The 19,815-nt window shown below is 35.6% G+C and overlaps 1 long non-coding RNA gene and 1 pseudogene across 1 annotated transcript; both read left to right on the top strand.

Moving 5' to 3' along the window:
- The first annotated feature begins 5,121 nt into the window (after positions 1-5,121).
- Positions 5,122-5,578, top strand: LOC149149264 (uncharacterized). Its single transcript, XR_016263820.1, has 3 exons — positions 5,122-5,256; positions 5,382-5,420; positions 5,512-5,578. It is a non-coding gene; the product is annotated as an uncharacterized LOC149149264 (long non-coding RNA).
- Positions 5,579-5,825: 247 nt separating this feature from the next.
- Positions 5,826-6,839, top strand: LOC149149263 (rust resistance kinase Lr10 pseudogene; annotated as a pseudogene).
- Positions 6,840-19,815: the final 12,976 nt, after the last annotated feature.

The raw sequence follows: 19,815 nt of genomic DNA, 5'->3' as shown, positions 1-19,815 counted from the left end.
AATAACATTAAAGATATTGTTACTTCTAAGTTCAAAGAAAAAATGTGGTGTGAGAAAGACTTAGCGGCTAAAAGAAAATTAAGTTATTATAAGAAGGTCATCAACCCCACCCTAGAAAATCAAAAGTATCTCTCTATTTTAACTAGCTCAAAGAAGAAAATTAATATAGCAAAGATTAGAACGAATTCTCATGAGCTCCATAGTGAAACAGGTCGTTGCGCAGTTCCTAAAACGCCATGGATGGAAAGGCCCTGCCATATATGTGAGAATAGGAACATCGAGGATGAAAACCACTTCCTCTTAGAGTGCCCTGCGTATAACCACATTAGATCTCAGTTTCACAATCTTTGTTACAATACTGACCTTCCTAGCCTTTTACAATGTCAAAATTATAGTGAGCTCAGGAGGCTTCTCTCCAAGCTTTTTGAGCATAGGAATAAAATCTTAAATCAAAATAGATAATTTGTTTCTTTAGGTCCAATAGACCATTATTTGGTCTCAGCGGACGTTAACCATCATCATCATCATCAAAATATCCAAATAGATATTGGATTTTGCAATAATTTTGAAAACAACTTTTTAACAATACAATGATGAAGGTTTTTAAGGAGAATAATGAGCTTCTAAATATATATAATGTTGTTAAAAAATCATAATTTTAGGAATTTTAGGTTAAACTAACTTTTATTTTTTTTATTAATCTTTAAATCTCTTTTGTTTTTCTATTTAAATATATAGCTTTTAGCGTTTTTTTTTTTAATTTTATTTTATTATTAAATAATTTAATTATTTTTATCAACTAACTAATTAATAGAAAGATAAAAATTAAATTTATAATACTAAAAAAATTATTTATTTATTGTTTCATATTAACAAATAGCTAAATAGTCAAAACATAACTAATGTAAAATCAGTCATAAATAAATTGGTATAAAATCAATCATAAATAAATTGGAATAATCCTTACTTGTGTTCTTTTTTTCATTGATCTCAAAATGTTTCTATAGACAAATGTGAAATTTTAGCTTGCCCTTCTTATCTTCTTCTATGTCTAGTACTATATTTTTTCTAGAAGGTTAAAATGCTATTAAGGATTAATTTCATTATTAATGTCACTTATGCGTAATAGTGAATTTGAAAACAATTAAAATTTGTGTTTAAACTTCTTAGGGGACATTTTTTACGCACAATATAAAATGTATTTACTGACTGGACATATTTTTCGCATGATATAAAATGTATTTACTGTTTCATCATGATATAAAATGTACGCTTCACATTTTCGTTTTGATCGCCGGCTCGAAGAATTTGACAGCGCCACCCGGATCGACGAACTGCTCTTTTCTTGGTGAGTTCGACACTGGAGAATGACATAGGGATCCATGTTACCTGCAACCGCAACCACAACCACATTAATATTTATCAGAGAAAAATTAAATCAAATATCCAACTGAACATACATAAGCACAGAGAATTCAGTCCTGTCGCTTTAGCAATATTCGAATCCAAAGATTCATCAGATTTCCTAAAACGCAAGAGATCAGCTCGGACGATAAGATATTACAGAGGAAATCAGTATTCTGCAGTCCCTCGGCGTTGACAAGCAGCACCTCCAGAGTTCCCCTCGGCATCGTGGTTCTCTTCCTTCTACCGCTTCGTCTGGTGGTGATTTTGGAATCTCGAGTATGATCTAATCCGCGCTAGGGAAATTGAATCGTGTTCTTCAGCGCAAGCCATTTGATCAATTCATTTTCAGTAAGCGGGATCGAAAAACGTACCTATTCCGATTATATGTATGCCACTGTTTTAAGTTTTCTCATCAGCTGCCAGGCACAAATATATATTTATATATATATATATTTATGTGTAAGTTTGGTACATCTTTTTTATTAATATTTCATAATACTAAGTTTAATTTTAACAAACTTGCAAGTGGTTTTCACTTGTCTAAAGGAAATTAGGTCTGTTTCCCACCTGTTTATATCAAATCAAACGCTGTCCAAAATTGAAACAGAGTTTTTCTAATCATCCACGCTACATTGGCGACTTTATCTTCTATATAATTCTTGCTAAAAAAGTAAATGCTAACCGTCATCAAAACAAAATTAAACTATCTGCTTCATTCATCTGAAGAATTGACTCGCACTGGGGCTTTCGCACTCGATCCCGAAACTTCACTTCACATCATATTCTGGAGACTCTCTTCGACCCTATTCAAGCATAAGTTGTTTTGATACAGCTACGTTTGGACAGATTGTATCTCCCTCTAGAGATCCTTCAAACTTGGCTCTTTTGGTTTGTCCTCTTCTGGGTCTTTTCATTCCTTATAGGTGGTCATAGTACGAGGTAGTATGTTTTTCATGACCCAATACTGTTAGATGGTCTGCCAAAACAAAGTTTGGCGACCTCTGATATTACCTGGATCTTAACTATTGTCTCTCATCCCTCTACCTAGATCTCTTCATTTTCGATGTTTGCGTTTAGTTCTCTTTCCCACTTAGAGATGACAGTGTTCACCTCGGCTGGGGTTCTTGCGTAGTATGCATTGATAAGGTTCTACATACTTTCCTTCCATGATTTCTTGCCTCTTTTGCTCGGTCCTTTGCTTGTTGTCGGTCCCAGGTCTTTCGTCTTGTTCTCTGTCTTTCCCGGTCTTTTGTCTCCTTTCCTTCCCTGTTGGTTGCCTTTGTTCGCTATCCAGCTCTTCTTGCTCTTTTTTACTTTCCTGTCTAAGCGACTCACCTGGACCGAGGCTTGGTACTCACTGGCGTGGTTCAAGTGTCGAACCATCAGAGTCCTTTGCACATTGTTTTTTAAGATACCTATAACAGAAACCAAAATTAAAACATTATGAACCATCATCAAATTTACCATAGTGAACACATAATATTTTATGTTTTGTAAGTTGGTCTTGATTTTGATATCATTCTTTATATTCTTGTTTTGATACTCTGCCTAAGAATTGGCCTCGGTCCTTTCAGGATTCCCAGCATACTTCCCCAATTCTGGATGAGACTGCTCAGGAGCAATCTCTTTCATCCGCTCCGTGCCTGTTTACTGTTTTTACCCCCATCTACCCCCAGGTTCCACACACTTCCTTCAAAGTTTTGCAGGATAGTGACAGCACCATCTTCCAGGTTGGTTCCTATAAGCAATTGAATAGCTCCTCTGTCTCGCTCCTGCAAGACCACCCTACACCTCCAACATTCTATGCACCCGACCTTGCTAACCGGTTTCCCAGAGTTCTTTCTTTCCTAGGTTTCGCCACCCGAGAGGGTAAGACAATGCTTCTCACTTTCCCACCAGACTATAGTTCTACCCCTGGGCCATGAAAGTCCTACCCTTCGCCATTGAATCCCCTCAGAGGAGATGAGCCAAAGCCCAAATTGGTCATTCTCCCTTCCCCAGTTTTGAGCCTAGTTAATGCACCCTCTTCTACTTGTCCTTTCCAGGTCTTGAATCGACATTGGACTAAGGATTTGTAGCCAGGCCGACGGGCCGAAGGAGGGACCAGGGTCAGATATCACTTCAGGCCTCCCACAATTTTCCTTAAATCCTTCCCTCTCAATCCACATACCCATCCTTAACTGCCTAAAGAAGTTTTTCCTACAGACGCAGTTAAAACTGCTTAGGATGATATTGTTGGCATCAATCTGACCTAGCATTCTCCTTCTGCCCCACAACCTAGCTACCCTGAGGTGAAAATCAAATGTCCCTACCCCCCCTCCCCGGATGGCTAATCATTCAATCCCACCCCAGGTTTGACATTCCAATTGCCCAAGGATACGAGGAGGCCTCAGTGCTTGAATCGATAGGGAACACCATAATTATTAACCAGTAATCTACTTTCAGATCCATTACAGTGCCTCTTTCTAATTGAAGTCTTCGCAGATGCCAATTCATATTTTCCAAACCAACGCAAGTGAAGGCAGGGAGCACATACCAGGTTTTATAGTCAAAAGATGAACGTTTCTTGGCGTCTCCCAACACTTGGCTCTTACCACCTCTAGCGGCACGTCCTGCCCTTTCTTCCTGTAAGCAATTGCCTCTCATCCTTACCACATTTCATTTTTGTTTTCTTGTCCACCTGCTTGGCATCCCTTCTGAGAAGCCCGCCACATGATCAACGTCGTTGTTCGTCGCCCTTCCTCTCTCGTGTGGGTCTCGAGATGGGAGTCCACTTACCTTCCCATAAATGTCAATCATTAATCCTTGCCTACCGCTAGTTGCTCTTGCCGTGAGTTTCCTGTTGCTCTCTCGCCACTTGCTAGCTCCCATGCCAACTGTCTTAGCCTTCGTCCCTCTGCGCGCCGTGCCAACTAGCTGACTTCTCTTTCCTCTGCCCGCCTTGACAGCTGATCCTGTCTTGAGTTGCCCGTTCCTCCACTTCTGTTTGTTGGCTCCTGTGGCCCCTGACCAACCTCTCTTCCCTCTGCCCATCGTACCATCTAGTCGGCTTTTCTGTCCTCGGTTTGCCTTGACCTCTGGCCAGCCTCTCTCCCCTCTAACCTGCATGGCCTGTCGCACCCTGATCAGGGGTATAATTTTTTAAATTTATTAAAAGCCAATACAACTTAATAAACTCTGTAACACACTACAACTATTAATAAACATTAATACTAAACATAAGATGAATATTCAGTAGGTGGAACAAGAAACGAACCCATTGTTTAAGTTTTTTCATCATCCAAATGGCACAAATATAATTTTTAAATTTATTAAAAGCCAATGCAACCTAACAAACTATATAACACACTACAATCATTAATTAACATCAGTATTGAGCATACGCCAAGCATATTCCCTTGAAAATCAATTTAACCAATCAATTAGAAGAAAAAAAATCAACTTTCCCAAGTTGAAATAAAAAAAACTGTCCTAATAAAACTCCCTTCAATTATACCAATAAAAGGTTAATGTAGACTCCAAAGACTTTTATCATAATACGGCAAAAAAAGCCCTTGGAGCCTCCTAAGACTTTCTCATAATGCGGCCAAGAATGAACCGTGACAGAATCTTCGGCATTGCGTACAAGGATGAACCATCACCACCTTTCCTTTCCTTTCCCTAGTAAGAAGCTTCATTGTCTTCTTCGTTGCTTGTATCAAAATCGATTATTAATTGTGATTTTGAATGGTTTAATTTATGATTCCTTCCATTCTCTTCCGGGTTGGACGAAGATGGCATCGATATCAATCCCTTCATTCCACAGCAGTTGCAGCTTCACCATGGCAACTCTTAGGCTCCTGGCAGCTGGTAAAATTATGGTTTTTTCTTATTTCATTGTTTGAACCTCACTGTGAATTTGTATCTTGTTTCCATTACTCTCTTCCGGGTTGGATGATTATCACAATGATATTAATCTCTTCATTCCGCCACAGTTGCAGTTTGCACAGCGGGAGCACTTTTTTGTCTGATAAGTACGTTTATGATTTTTTCCTATTTCACTATCTCCTATTGAACTTCACTTTGATGAGATTATGCACTGATATCAATCTTTTCAATCAACAGAATTTGTAGTTTGTTTACGGACAGGAAGATGTCACAGACTATTGGGATCCAAAGGTAAATTTACGCTTTCTACCTGTGTTACGGTTTTATTGACTCTCACTGGAAATTTTGTAGTTTGTTTGGATTAAAATCGCATTGATATCATCTATGTATCCCCTGCAGCTTCCTTTGTTCTGGGACTAATGGTGTTCTTAGGCATCCTCTTTTGCACAATACTCTCCCTAACTTGTCGTGCTTGTTTGAGGAGAATTAAATCTCGTCCTGGGAGCTCTATTTCATTGGTGGAGAAATTCTTTAGGGAACATGCTTATGAAATGCCAATGCCAACCAGATATTCACAGTCTCAACTCAAGAAGATCACAAACAACTTTGCAGAAAAGTTGGGTGAAGGAGGTTACGGTGTGGTTTATAAAGGAAAGCTACACAATGGAACTCTAGTGGCTGTGAAGCTTCTAGATAGGCATAGGCACAGCGAGGCCCAATTCATGAATGAAGTGGCCACCATAGGACATGTTCATCATGTCAATTTGGTTCGTCTCTTGGGGTTTTGCTTTGAAAGCTTTACCAGCGCGCTTCTATATGAATACATGCCTAATAAATCTCTGGATAACTTTATATTTGCCGGAAAAGGAGAAGGGGGAGTGTTAAAGTGGGAACAATTGTATTCAATAGCTCTGGGTGCGGCTCGAGGAATTGCATATTTGCACCAGGATTGCAACAAGCTCATCGTACACTTCGACATCAAACCTCACAATATATTGCTGGACGCCGAGTTCACACCAAAAGTTTCAGATTTCGGTCTGGCCAAACTTTGTGGGAAGGGAGATGACCATATATCAATGACAGCAGGGAGAGGCACGCCCGGTTATGTTGCTCCAGAGCTGTGTCACAGTGACGCAGGTCCTGTCACAGATAAATCAGACGTATATAGTTTCGGAATACTCTTGCTAGAGATTGTTGGGGGCAGAAAGAATCTTGATGTGCAGTTGAGCCGTTCCAGTCAATGGTACTTTCCCGACTGGGTTTCCAAACTGCTGGAGAGTGGGGAGTTAGGGACGCGATTGAGAGAAGGAAGAGGAGAAATTGAAACAGAAGACGAGGAGAAGATGATTAGGCTTATGACCAAAGTTGGGCTTTGGTGCATACAATACAACTCCACAGATCGGCCTTGTATGGCCAGTGTTGTTCAGATGTTAGAAGGCAATGTAGACAACGTGGCCAATCCTCCTTTGGGCTTCGATATATCCCCAGTTGCAACTGAAATGCCCGCTACCCCTGAAATACTTTTGCTGTCCAGGACTGAAGAATCTTCATCAATTGATATGTAGAAGAGGTTGGATTTAAACAAATTTTGAGAATAATTTGAAATTGTATTTCCAAATTGAATTCATTTCTGTTTATCAAATTTCGAAATTTCAAGTCTAGTATGAATATGGAGATTTTTTTATTCACAAGGGCCTTTTGCGACTTTGGTCTTACAGCACTCAATCCCCGACTATTTTTTCATGAAGTAGGAATGTTGGTGTTGAGTCGATAGACCAGAGAAAACTGCTATGCAGGTTAATGCCCGCCGAAGAAATTAAAACATATGGACTGTTTGTGTTAGGCAGGTTAGGATACTTAGGTAGCCAAAGAAAATAAAAAACATATGGATTGTCTGTGTTAAGCAGGTTAGAATGCTTAGCTACTTTTAGTGCAGAGGCATTACAGTTATATAGATGGTGGTTCTCAAAATTACCACGAACAAAATCACTCTTTGGTTTATACATCAAGCTTGGGAAAACAACTTTTTTGTTAAATTGATTTTGCAGATTTTGTTAAATTGATTTTGCAAGTGTTACAGCAAAATGATGTTCATATTTTAATTATTATCTCTTTGAAAATGCCATTCATCATCAATTATTATGAAATTTTAAATCTAACTATCCGCTTTTCCATATTAATATTGGTTTTAGATTGAAGATTGGATGATCCATTTTGATGTTGAATTGTTCTAGTTACACTCATTCAACATGTAGTGTATATACCATTTAAATTTAAGAAGGGTGAGTCATGCCGGAATTCTAATTTAGGGAGTGTTACGTGAGCTAATATTAACACATTTATTTTTAGAAGTTTTGAATCTAGTGGTAGTCATATTAGAATTTTCATTTAAGAAGTGTTAACACGTATAAGAGTTAACTTATTTATTCTTAGCAGTTTTGAATTTATTTAGTCATATAACTTTAAGCAATTTAACCAATTAAAATAGACATATTAGAATTTTAATTTAAGAAGTGTTAACATGTATAAGTTAATGTTAACATATTGGAAGTGTTAGATAACCTGTATAAGAGTTAACTTATTTATTCTTAGCAGTTTTGAATTTATTTAGTCATATAACTTTAAGCAATTGAACCAATTAAAATTACATATTTTGTTATTGTGACTTTTTCTTATGTCTATTTATCTAATTAGTTTGAGAGTCAGAGTAGCTAAAAAAAAGTAGATTATATTTTTGAGATAACAAGAGAGATAGACAAAATCAAGGGTTTGTAAACTCACTCTTATAAATATAAGAAAATAAATATAGATTTAATATGAATAGAAAGGATCTAATTTCTTCACTGGCAATAAATTTATGAACTTATATTATTTAAATATTTTGTATAGTTATTTAATTTTTTTAATTTTTAGATTTTCTAATTTTTTTTGGTTACACCATTAATCACAATGACCGTATGACAGGGATAGTCGGCATAGTCATCAGAGTTAGTCGGCGTAGAACAGTAAAAATTCAACAGAGGTTTTAATTCTAGTTCTAGAGATTATTGACAAAGGGGCTAGCTTCTTCAAGAAGCCACCGCCTGAACTGATCTCCAGAAACTTCTCCAACTTGTATATATCCCTGTTAACCGATGAATGGTGTGCGTGTGTTTTTGTGTTCAGTGTTTGTGTGTTGTGTTCAACAGCTGTGCGCCTTTGATCTCTGTCATGGTATCAGAGCAATGTGATCTGCTGTGCATTGATTTAAGTTCCTGAGTCGTGTTTCTAATATGGTATCAAAGCCGAGGGTTTCGGCTGAGTGTTGTAGAGCTGTGAGTGAACCTGTTTGTGCCTATTGTGGACCACAGCATCTGACGTTGTGTTGTGAAGAGGCGTTGTGGAGCTCGAAGTAGAGCGAGTTTGTGCAGTCGTGGCGCAACCTTATAGTAGGTTCTAAGATCCTGTAGTTGGAGAGTCCTGCGTTACGTGCAGACCGTGTGAAGTTGAGGGACCGTTGGTAAGCCTCTAATAAAGTAGAAGTCGAGTGATAAGTGCATCTGTGTATGGTTAAAGGTTCAGTTGTCGCCTAGTTGTTGTATGATCCTTCCCACGGGTGAGATACCTTCATATATGCATATTATAATGATTTTGGCATGGTTGTTTGTCTATTGTGGTGTAATGTCTGCAGGAGTGTTGTGAGTTTTTCAATACAACTATTGAATCATTTTGATGTCTGAAGTGTAGTTGTGTTTGTGGGTTCCAAGGATGACTTAGATGCCCTGTCACTTCATTTTAATGATAGAATATGGTTTTGAACCTGATTAGCCTACTGTTTGCATGCCACTTATAAATATGTTGAGCGTGATGTGTTTTGGCTTCGCTCTCAGTCCTAAATGCAAAATAATGAAGTAGGTCATTCTGGAAAAGGTTGCTGCTGTGCGTAGAACAGAGCGTGGGAGTGTTGTTGTGCCTAGAGCAGTGTGGAGTTGGGCAAAACGCTGTTCAAAAGCTTAGTAGAGGATGGCTCGGTGGAGTGAAGGTCTCATCTATGTGAACAGTGGTGGATTGTGTGCCACCTGGGAAAGCTTTTCTTGAAGCTGTTTGTTGCAGTGCGCTGGACAGAGAGCATTGTTAGCTATTTGATCCCTTGAAGAAACTGTTGAATGAGCAGTGGAGCAGATTGAAGAAGAGGCGAGGGTACAGTGTGAGAATCTTCCGAAGCATTCAAAATCTTTCAGTCTCTGTGTGGAGCGCAAGTCGAAGCGCTGTTGTTGACAGTGGAGTGTTGTTTGAAGCCAAAGTTTGGTAGGTGTTGTGTTTTGTGGTGAACCCGACCTGAAGGCTCGGTAGTGTGAGTGCCAAGAGGAGGCGTTGTTAAAAGGAGGGTGTTGGTGCTGAGTGATTTATTGCAGTGAGCGTTGAGCTACATAGGAACTTTGTGAAGTTGTTCCAGTGGTGCTGTGAGGAGGTTTGTTTATGTAGGAGCAGTGGCGTGGAGGAGCCGCCTTGAGAAGCAGCGAGCAAAGGTTGTAAGGAGAAGCGGACTGTAGAATCCGTAGCTTGAGAAAAAGAGGTGACCTGTGAGGTCGCAGAGCAGGTGTGAGGATGAGTTGTGAAGAGCTGTGAGACAGCTCAGTGAGTGCTGTGAATTGGAGCTGTGTGCTCTGAGTTGGAGTTAACAGTCAGAGCCAAAGGAGGGCTCAGTGAGAGCGTTGTTGAAAGAGCCAAGTGAGCTGTGAGAAGATAGAGCTCAGGTGAGCTGCTTGGAGGAGGCCGAGTGGTGAATCACTGCGTGAGGCCAAGTGAAGTGCTGAGTGTTTAAGTGAAGTCCTGAAGATATTGGTGTGATATTGTGTGAGCTCCTATCCGAGAGGTATTGAGCTGAAGATCAAAGCATTTGGATCGCTAGAGGTTGCAGAGGAAAACATTGTGGATGACTCAGCCGCAATGGATGAATTTGCAATTAAATTTGATAATGGATATTTATTTTATGAAAATGAATTGCAAGTTATCTTTGAAAAGAAAATGATTTATAAATTGCTATTTGCTGATCGCGTGGAAGAACATGAAGAAGAAATTGTAGTCGCAGTTAAAGGAAGAAACAATTTTGAAGATGTCAAGCTTGATCATGATGCAGAGATAAAGCTAATTGAAGGATGGCCTGAGAAATCTTTTGAAAATATTGATGTAGGTTTGAAAGCAGCAACTGGTATGGTGAAGAATCTTGAAACTGAAGAATCCATGAAAGAGCATGATGACAAAAATCAATATGGTTTTGTTTATGATTCTAACATTGTTTTTAAGTGTGCAGATATTGACAGCCAAGAAGAAGCAATAAAAGAAGAAATTGCAAGCATTAAGGACAAGCATAAGACCCAAGACCCTGAAGCAATATTGAATACAAAGAATGTTAATCCGCAATGAAGAAAGGAGAAGCTCCATCACTATTTTATGGCAAGAAAAGTGAAGATGAAGTTGCATCAACAAATGAACAAGAATGGACCTTTTAGCAAGAAGACAAAAATGAAATGTTTTGTTGTAAGCCTAGCTGAGACTTAGACTAGCAGGCAAGTTAAATTTTAGGTCGTCGTGATTAAGGGGAGGTGTTAGACCATTAATCACAACGATCGTATGACAGGGATAGTCGTCATAGTCATCAGAGTTAGTCGGCGTAGAACAATGAAAATTCAATAGAGGTTTTAATGCTGGTTCTAGAGATTATTGACAAAGGGGCTAGCTTCTTCAGGAAGCCACCGCTTGAACTGATCTCCAGAAGCTTCTCCAACTTGTATATATACCTGTTAATCGATGAATGTTGTGTGTGTGTTTTTGTGTTCAGTGTTTGTGTGTTGTGTTCAAGCGCTGTGCGCCTCTGATCTCTGTCATGGTATCAAAGCAATGTGATCTGTTGTGCGTTGATTTAAGTTCCTGAGTCGTGTTTCTAATATTTTTATTTTCAAGGACATGAGCAAAAATTCAACTTTGATAATGGACAGACAATATTACACATCATAATGGGTTATAAAATTAGCATGAGCAAAAATTCAACAATGATGATATACTTACAGTGTCAGAACCAGAAATGTTAAAGGAATCGAGCCGCCAAGGGAATAAGATGAACCGCCAGTCATAGGAATCTGCGGTGTTGTTCAGGAAAAATAGTTGATAGGTTTTTTTAAAACGTATTTTAGGTATATATTCAGACATCGTAGCCAAAGGTTTTTTAACTAATTTGTTTGATCTATTTGGAAGGATTTTTTGGGATGGGGGGCGAGAGGATTGGCTTTTTTTCTCCAGAGTCGAAGTCATATAACGATTTTATTTATTTTAGAGATATTTTGGAAGTTGAAGGAAATATTTATTTTGAACATATTTAAAAGTGGAAAGCATTATTATCTTGCGACCCAGTATATCGTATTTGATAAACACTTTGACCATGGATTATTAATAAATTGAACTGCATTTTGCATTGTTAATTTTATAAAAATAAATTATTTATTTTTTAAATTATTTTTTATTTTTATTTTTTTGGTTTAATTGGCTGAAATCGTTGGGGTCTTATTTTCTAATCATGACATTCAAATACTGAAGTTACTACAATAATTTTATATTGAGGTAAGTACAGTAAGAGTGAAATGCTATTTAGAAATTTAAAATAACATTTTTAAATTCCAATAAAATATTGTGTAAATCCAAGGAGTTATTAAGGTGCCTGTGGCCTAGGGAGTAGGTTTGGAATTTCAAAATCCCTTGCTGTCAAATGGAAATTTAATGACTTTTTTACATTTTTACGCCAATAAACCATTTTTCATACTAATAAATTAAACTAGTAGCATTGGATCTCTCAGCATTGAACTCTTATATGTAATAAACAAGAAATAATTCTATGTTTGTTCATAAAGCTTCAAAGTAGATACTTCATTAGATGTTTGTTCATTAAATCATACAAATTGGCCGAGTTAATACTTTCTAATAATGGATATTTATTTATTACGTGAAAAAGCATAAACATTGTTAAACCCATTACCCAAAAAATATTTGTTAAAAAAATATTAAATGTTAAAAAACAAGGTATTAACAATTGCATTTAAAATAAAAGAAATTGTTAAATAAAATTTAACTATTATATATAACTCAATTCAACAACTTCAACGGCCTTCACATGCAAATCCATAATCACGTAAAGTTATACCATCACATCTAATTATAAAATAAATTTATATTCATTTCAAACTATTTAAAACTGGACATGAAAATTTGAAACGATAAGCTTTAGGATAGAAAATTTTGAGCTCCCTTATAAGATCACGGTTCTAAATTTTAGTAATATAATTTTATGAGTTAATAAATAAATTAATATTCTTGAAGAATGTTTTCAGAATCTTAAAATCACAGAAATGATAAGCTTTCTGATAGGAATTTCATATTACGTTATAAGATGATGAATGATAATAAATGGTTTCAATTTTGAAGTCATGTCCTTATAAATATAGAAATGATAAGCTTTCAGATAGAAATTTCATATCACATTATAAGATGATGAATGATAATGAATGGTTTCAAATTTCAATTTTGAAGTCAGGCAAGTGTAAATTTCAGTCCGTGTAAATTCAAAATCTTCAACTTCCCATTCCAAAAAATTACCAAATAACATTAAACCTCTTATCCACTGCAATTTTGAAAATTCAAAATACCAAAAACATAAAACCATAAAGCACATAATAGATTAGAATACAAAAAATAAAATACAGATTTTTTTGTTGAATTTAAGGGTTTATCGCGCTACCAATGAGCTGCTCCCCAATCTGGTTGGAAGAAATCACGCCTGAATTTACTTCAAAATTTATACCATATCAAAATGTACATATAACGTGTAAGTATTTTTCAGGTTTTACAATAAATAAAGAGTACATATATCATAAATAAGGAGTACATATATCATAAGCACCACCAGTCTAGTAGTTTTGAACGAAAAAGCATGCCATATTCAGAGGCTAACAAATTCAACACTGCAGTAGAGTTAAAACAAATTCAAAAGCAACCACTCCTTAATTTACTTCTCGTAAAAATGAATTCAAAAGCAACCATGCCTTAATTTACTTAAAAATTTGGTGAGGGGTTGTATACCATATCAAATTTTACATAACTTGTAAGTATTTTTCAGGTATTACAATAAACTAATGACATAAGTAAATAAAGAGCACATACCTCATAGGCTGATACCACCAGTCTAGCAGTTTTGAACCAAAAAGCATGCCATATTCAAAGACTAACAAATTCAACACTACAATAACATAAAAACAAAATCAAAAGCAACCACACCTTAATTTACTGCAAAATTTCCAAAAGCAACCATGCTTTAATTTACTTCAAAATTTCCGAGGGTTGTATACCATACCAAATTTTACATAACTACATAAGTAAATAAAGAGTACATACCTCATAGGCTGATACCACCAATCTAGCAATTTTTAAGCATGCCATATTCACAGGGATGTTATTTCTTTTCCCAATTAGAAAGAAAGAGCAATCAAAGAGGAAAATGTAAGACCATAAAACACATAATTCATCAAACCACATATAGTTAAATGCCAAAGGCGAAAGTGGTAACTGGACCATGGTAAATTCTAAAGGCAAAGTGGTAACTGGACCCTGGTAAATTCTAAAGGCTAAAGTGGTATTTGGACTTTGGTAAATTCTAAAGTTGTTTCGCAAGATAGTGAAATCCAATGCTAGTAAATAGGTCATCAAATTATGTCATCAACAACTAGATCTTAAAAGAATCCTGGCATAGCCCTGTAGTCCCCATTACCCAATGCCCATAATGTACTATTAATTCTCAACAACCAGATCTTGAAAGAATATAGCATGTTAGCCATAGCCGTGTCATAGCCTTGTAGTAAACTCAACCTTAATTATAATAAATAATTTTGGGGATTAGTAAATTCCGGTATAATAGATTTTTAGAATTTGGATTTTTAATTAAACATCAAAATGACGGGACCCCAATATATTTTTGACGTCAAATTTGACAGATAGAAATTTTCACCAATCATAGAATACGCGCTGAAACTTAAAATAAGTCGCGTAAGACGTCGATTTCTAAGCATACCAGGAAGGACTAATGACAGCGACATAAAATTTTTGAAGCAGCCACGACTATTCAAAATCAGCATCAAATTTAAATCTTATTTTAATAGTCAACGAATTATCATATTTTTAAATTTACGGAATTAAAAAGTTTTTTTCATTTAATATATATCAACTAGTTCGATAGAGGGACTAATGATTCCCGTATCAAAAATTAATGTTGAAAAGGAAGGAAAAACTAACTTGATAAAAAATATGGCGACTTTATCTACGTGATGTAAATTCATACCAAGCGACTTTATCTACGTGATGTAAATTCATGCCAAGCTTTCATTATCCTTAACCTACAATGAACGTGTCATTACAGAGTCCCTCATAGCAATTAGAGTTTGTCTTTTAGCTGCAAATCTATATGCAAATGGCAAAGTTCCAGAGGATCAAATTTGTAGAAATATGCTTCGAGCTTCGTAACACAAGGCAAAAACCCCTGAGGCTAAAGAAGACAAAGTCGTAGTGGAATTACTTAGGTGTAAAGGACAACTTCATTGACATTTGATTAAATTATAATTGTGTTATTAATGCGGTGGCTTATCAACTACTTAAATACAATACAAATTTGAATTAATTGGCTATTGGTTTGAATTTTTTATTTTAAAAATTATTTTCAAAAATTTCGATATATTTATTTTAAAAATTTAATTCTTTTATATAAATAAAATTATTTTTTTGGTTATGTATTTAATTTGTTTTAAATTATGATATAATTTTTTTTACAACATATATACAAATGTATCATTTAGATAGGAAGAAGTGTATTATGCTATTGCTTTGTTATTTTGAGGCTTTATAGATATCTTAAGCACGCCTTGTTTGCTTGTTAAACATTTTGAGGGTTGTTGACTAAAAAAGGCTTATACAAATAGTCTCAACATATTTTTCATAGTTGGCTAAGAAGAAACATATGCATTGTATTCGTCTAAATAAATAGAATTTTGCGAGGGAAGTTGTAAGATTTATGGTTGTATCAATATCTTAATCACACCTTGTTTGCTTGTTAAACACTATGAGGGTTGTTGACTAAAAAAGACTTATTATTTTGTGTTCTTGCAATAGATTAATATAAACTTTTACTACATGGTAAAATTTATAGTTATATAATTGTTAGTTAAACGTCATTACAAATAGTCTCAACCAATTTTTCATATTTCACTAAGAAGAAACATACGCATTGTATTCGTCTAAATAAATAGAATTTTGCGAGGGAAGTTGGTACGTAAGATTTATGGTTGTAGATCAATTTTGTCCACTTGCCTTTAAACTATATTCAGTGTTGATTTATTTGAATGTCTACATACTATATAAGTGTGAAGTCATTCACAATTTTGTCCACTTGCCTTTAAACTATATTTAGCATTGATTTATTGGAATGTCTACATACTATATAAGTTTGAGGTCATTCACATTACTCTCGGTTGAAAAATGCTTTGTTAGTCCATTCATGTATGTCGTTATTGTTTTTTACTCCAATTTAACTATACTTAAACTAGTGAGAATATCTACAATGTAGGCCTTGTTCAAATGTGGTAGTTAGTTCATACCTTTCAAAATTCAATAATTAAACTAAGCTAGAGGAACGCTAGCTATGCAACCTTGTTTATTTTAAAGATATTTTGAAAGAGAAACGGATTCTAAGATAATAATGCGATATAAAAATATAAATATAAAAGTTAAAAATAATTTTAAAAAGTTTTCTCTTTATTGTTATTTGTAAAAGGCCATTGAGGTATTTTGAGTATGGATTTTTTCAACAATTATTTTCTATGACTTTTTATTTTATTAGATAAATATTATGAGTCTTGGGCCATTAAGATGAGAATCAGATTATGAATGAATGAGTTGAGTTATGCGATAGTATTGCATGCGTTTGAAGAATACTCAATTTAAACAACTTATGAGGCAATGGCACAAGTTTAAAAGGATCTACTTGTGGCCAATAGGAAGGATGATGCAACAACTTGTCTCTCATTCAATAGGGTTTGGATGACAACGTTCTTCCCAAGATTGCAACATTAATCACACCAAGGTTGGAATGTTCTAGAGATGACATAAAATAAAAGGGGGAAAAACATTCGATATCGAGTTGAACCATAGAGCATTGCAATTGACCCTAAAGTTGAACCATAGAGCATTGCAATTGACCCTAAAGAACCCATTGTAATAGGAGAATCTGAAGAATTTGATATCACAAAAATAATTTGAGACATTATGGAAGATCCTCTCCAAGTAGAAGAACATAAATAAGACATAGACATTACAATTGTCTTGGTAAATACAATAAAGCTAGCTGAAGAATTTGCATAACAAAATGGGGATTTTGTAGAAGATGTAGTGCATGAACATGGTAAAAAAAAGTGAAGTTAGTGTGTAGATACACATGTAGAGGATGAAATTAAAATTGTCTTCATAGCAACAACAAGAGATAAGAAAAACTTAGTAGTGAAATTTGAATTTTGTTATGAAATTGATTAACATTTTTTTGAATAGTGGTTTGTGAAGTCCAAGTATGATTGAGATGGAAGTATGGAAAATATACCATAACTACATTATAAGATGAAACATAAAAGATAAAGACAACCATCAAAGTTGTTGAATTAGTTATAACAATGGAAGAGATGAAATAAAATAAAGATGTTTTTGGTATATTATAAGGATTGATAGAAAAGTTCAATTGACAACAACAAAGGTATAAGCCAATGCACAAAGAAATCAAATAAAGAAGACAAAGAAATATTGAATAAGAAGACCAAAATAAAGTAAAGTTGAGGACAACATGCACTAGCATGTTGAAGTAAAACATTGTTTCACTTAATCTCAAGTATTCTAAGTCTAGTTGAGATTTATATGAGCAAGCATTAGTGGTTATAATTAAGAGAGAGCGTTGGAGATAATTACACCCTGTTACACTCAATTAACATGTAGTTTTAGGCATTGTGCATACAATTTAAATGCTAGAGTTCTAATTTCAGAAGAGTCAGTCATGCATGTGTGAGCTAATATTAGCATACTTATTCTTAGTGGTTTTGAATCTATTTAATCATGCAGCTTCAAGTAATTGAATAAATGCAAATTATTGAGAAGCAAATCATAATGTGTTATTGTGTGCTTTACTCCTATGTCCATCTATAACTTGATCTTGTTGTCTATCTTCCAAACCAAAAGAGAATATGTATTTAACATTATGAAATATTTGTGGGTTATATGTGCCAACACAATACAAAATATGATAGGAAATTGTGCCCACACAATACAAAATATGATAGGTCAGAAACATATATGTGATAAGCTGCAACAATAAAATTGAAAATATCAACTACTCATATATATGATATAATTGTATGTTGGATTTTGCACACTTGATACCTAATTTTCCTAGACATTAATATCTAACAATTGTTGGGTGTGGAGCATGATTATCTTCATGATTTAGAGGTCTTTGTTTTAGCCGAATGTGTACCCCAGTAAGATTGTACACCCTAGGAGAGCATCCCGCAGATAGGGGATCCGGGGGCAGTGCCTCCGAAGCTAAAAATAGATGTAAAATTGCCATGTAAAATATTGTAATTTCATAGTCAATCTGGGTCGTTCATTAGGCAGATGATATGACCATAGAAGTTATGTTTAATTTAGGGTTTTTTTCCCTAAAAGGCAGCCCTCAATTTATATGAGGGAATTGTATTGTGACTGTGTATTATTATTCTTAGCGAGAAAGAGAGAGGATATTGTGTGAGAGCGAATAGGAAATTACAACGGATCTGCTATAGGTTGTATCTCTTCATTTTGTTGGATAATATAAAGGAAGGACTCGTTGTTTATCCGTGGATGTAGCCCAAATTGGGTGAATCACATATATCTGTGTCTCTCTTATTTTATGTGTTTTTTTGTTTGTGTTTCTGCAATATTTTATGTGTACAATTGCTCTATAATATATATTTTTCTAACAACAATTTATGATTATCGTTGTATGTTATATCTCTTTGTATTGATCTCTATAAGATCAATTTTTCCATGGCAAGAAGTTTAATAATTACAATTTTTTTCTTTCATAAAATTATAATTAACAATTGTTCTTAAAGGTGGAAAAAACACCTTTTGTTAATGTTTGTGAATACTTCAGTCTCATGTGTATCATATTTAAAAAAATAAAATTGGTTCAATGTTTGTTCTCTTTTTGTATACACTTTGTCATGACATTCTTGAATATTTAAGTAAAATGTAATATATTGCATGGAAAAATATCTTTTATGCAATGCAAAATGAAAATTTGGTCATGGAGAGAAGATGATGAAAACGAAGTCTGATGATCTTCATTTTCAGTATTTTTACGGGCTCGATCTGGGGACCTGTGGGTTATGGGTCCATGAAACCATTTCTGAGACTTCTCACAGTCTTCTCAAACATGACTGCACAACACTTTCTATTGATCCAACCACAATAAAAGTCATCTCTCGCCAGGCAACTGCTTCCGGATTTCTTGCTACCGCTTTGTCCATCGGTTATCGGCCTTCAATCTAGCATTGATCTTACATGATCTGGTTTTCAACTGCATCATTCATGTAACACGCTGTGCCATCATTGGTTTCAGTCTTACCTGATAAATCTGACACAGTCATCGTCCAGATCATCTGTGCTATGGCCAGCTTGCATTCTTCTATTGAACGCGTTTCGAAGCGCTCCTTTCATCTTCAGAAGATGGCCCGCCTTGATCTTCACTCTCTGCCCACGCAATGACTGAAGGTCTTGATACACAGGAATCTTAAGTCCAACAATTCCTGCTTCAATCAAAGCCTGCACGCAGGGCCCTTTCACACGCTCGAGCATCGGTTGTGCAAGTTGTTCAAACTCGTCCCGTTTGATAAATCCCCTAACATCTTTTTCATCCATTAAACACTCGATATTGAGAGGTGCCTCAGGGTTAGTACTCAAGACTTTCTTCAACTTCTCGCAGGCAGCCCGCAATCTCTGACTGGCTCGAACATTAGTGTCCGGATGCTCCTGCATCAGAAGAGCTTGAGAGAATGTGATGTGTCGTATGGAGAATCTCTTTCCTACAATGCAATATATCAAAGAAAGGTCACATTAATCTTTCATGATCAATTTGTAGATGTGCCATCTCAGATTTCAGTTGTTAAATGGTTTCTAACAACATAGTTGTCAGGTTATGTCGTTCTTCACCCAATTGCAACGACATTTTTAGATGCCTCTCTGCAATTGGTATGGGACCAGATTCCATAGTTGACCTTATTAGGGGTACATTTCCATCTCCCCTTCTCATCTTGTTTCTCTGAGTTTAAGAAGCATTACAGTCGAACACACTCGAACCCAGAATAGTTGGCACGTGATCAATCGTCAATTGACTAGGGTTTGTGGAGGTTTGCCGTTACACCAAAACCCGCAGGTATTGGTAAACAT

The sequence above is a fragment of the Pinus tabuliformis genome, chromosome 9 (assembly GCF_031772625.1).
Source record: "Pinus tabuliformis cultivar Carrire ecotype Pingquan chromosome 9, CPIR1, whole genome shotgun sequence".
In the NCBI taxonomy this organism is placed as follows: domain Eukaryota; kingdom Viridiplantae; phylum Streptophyta; class Pinopsida; order Pinales; family Pinaceae; genus Pinus; species Pinus tabuliformis.
Note: the sequence above shows the minus strand (reverse complement) of the source record. Positions and strands in the feature narration are given on the sequence as shown.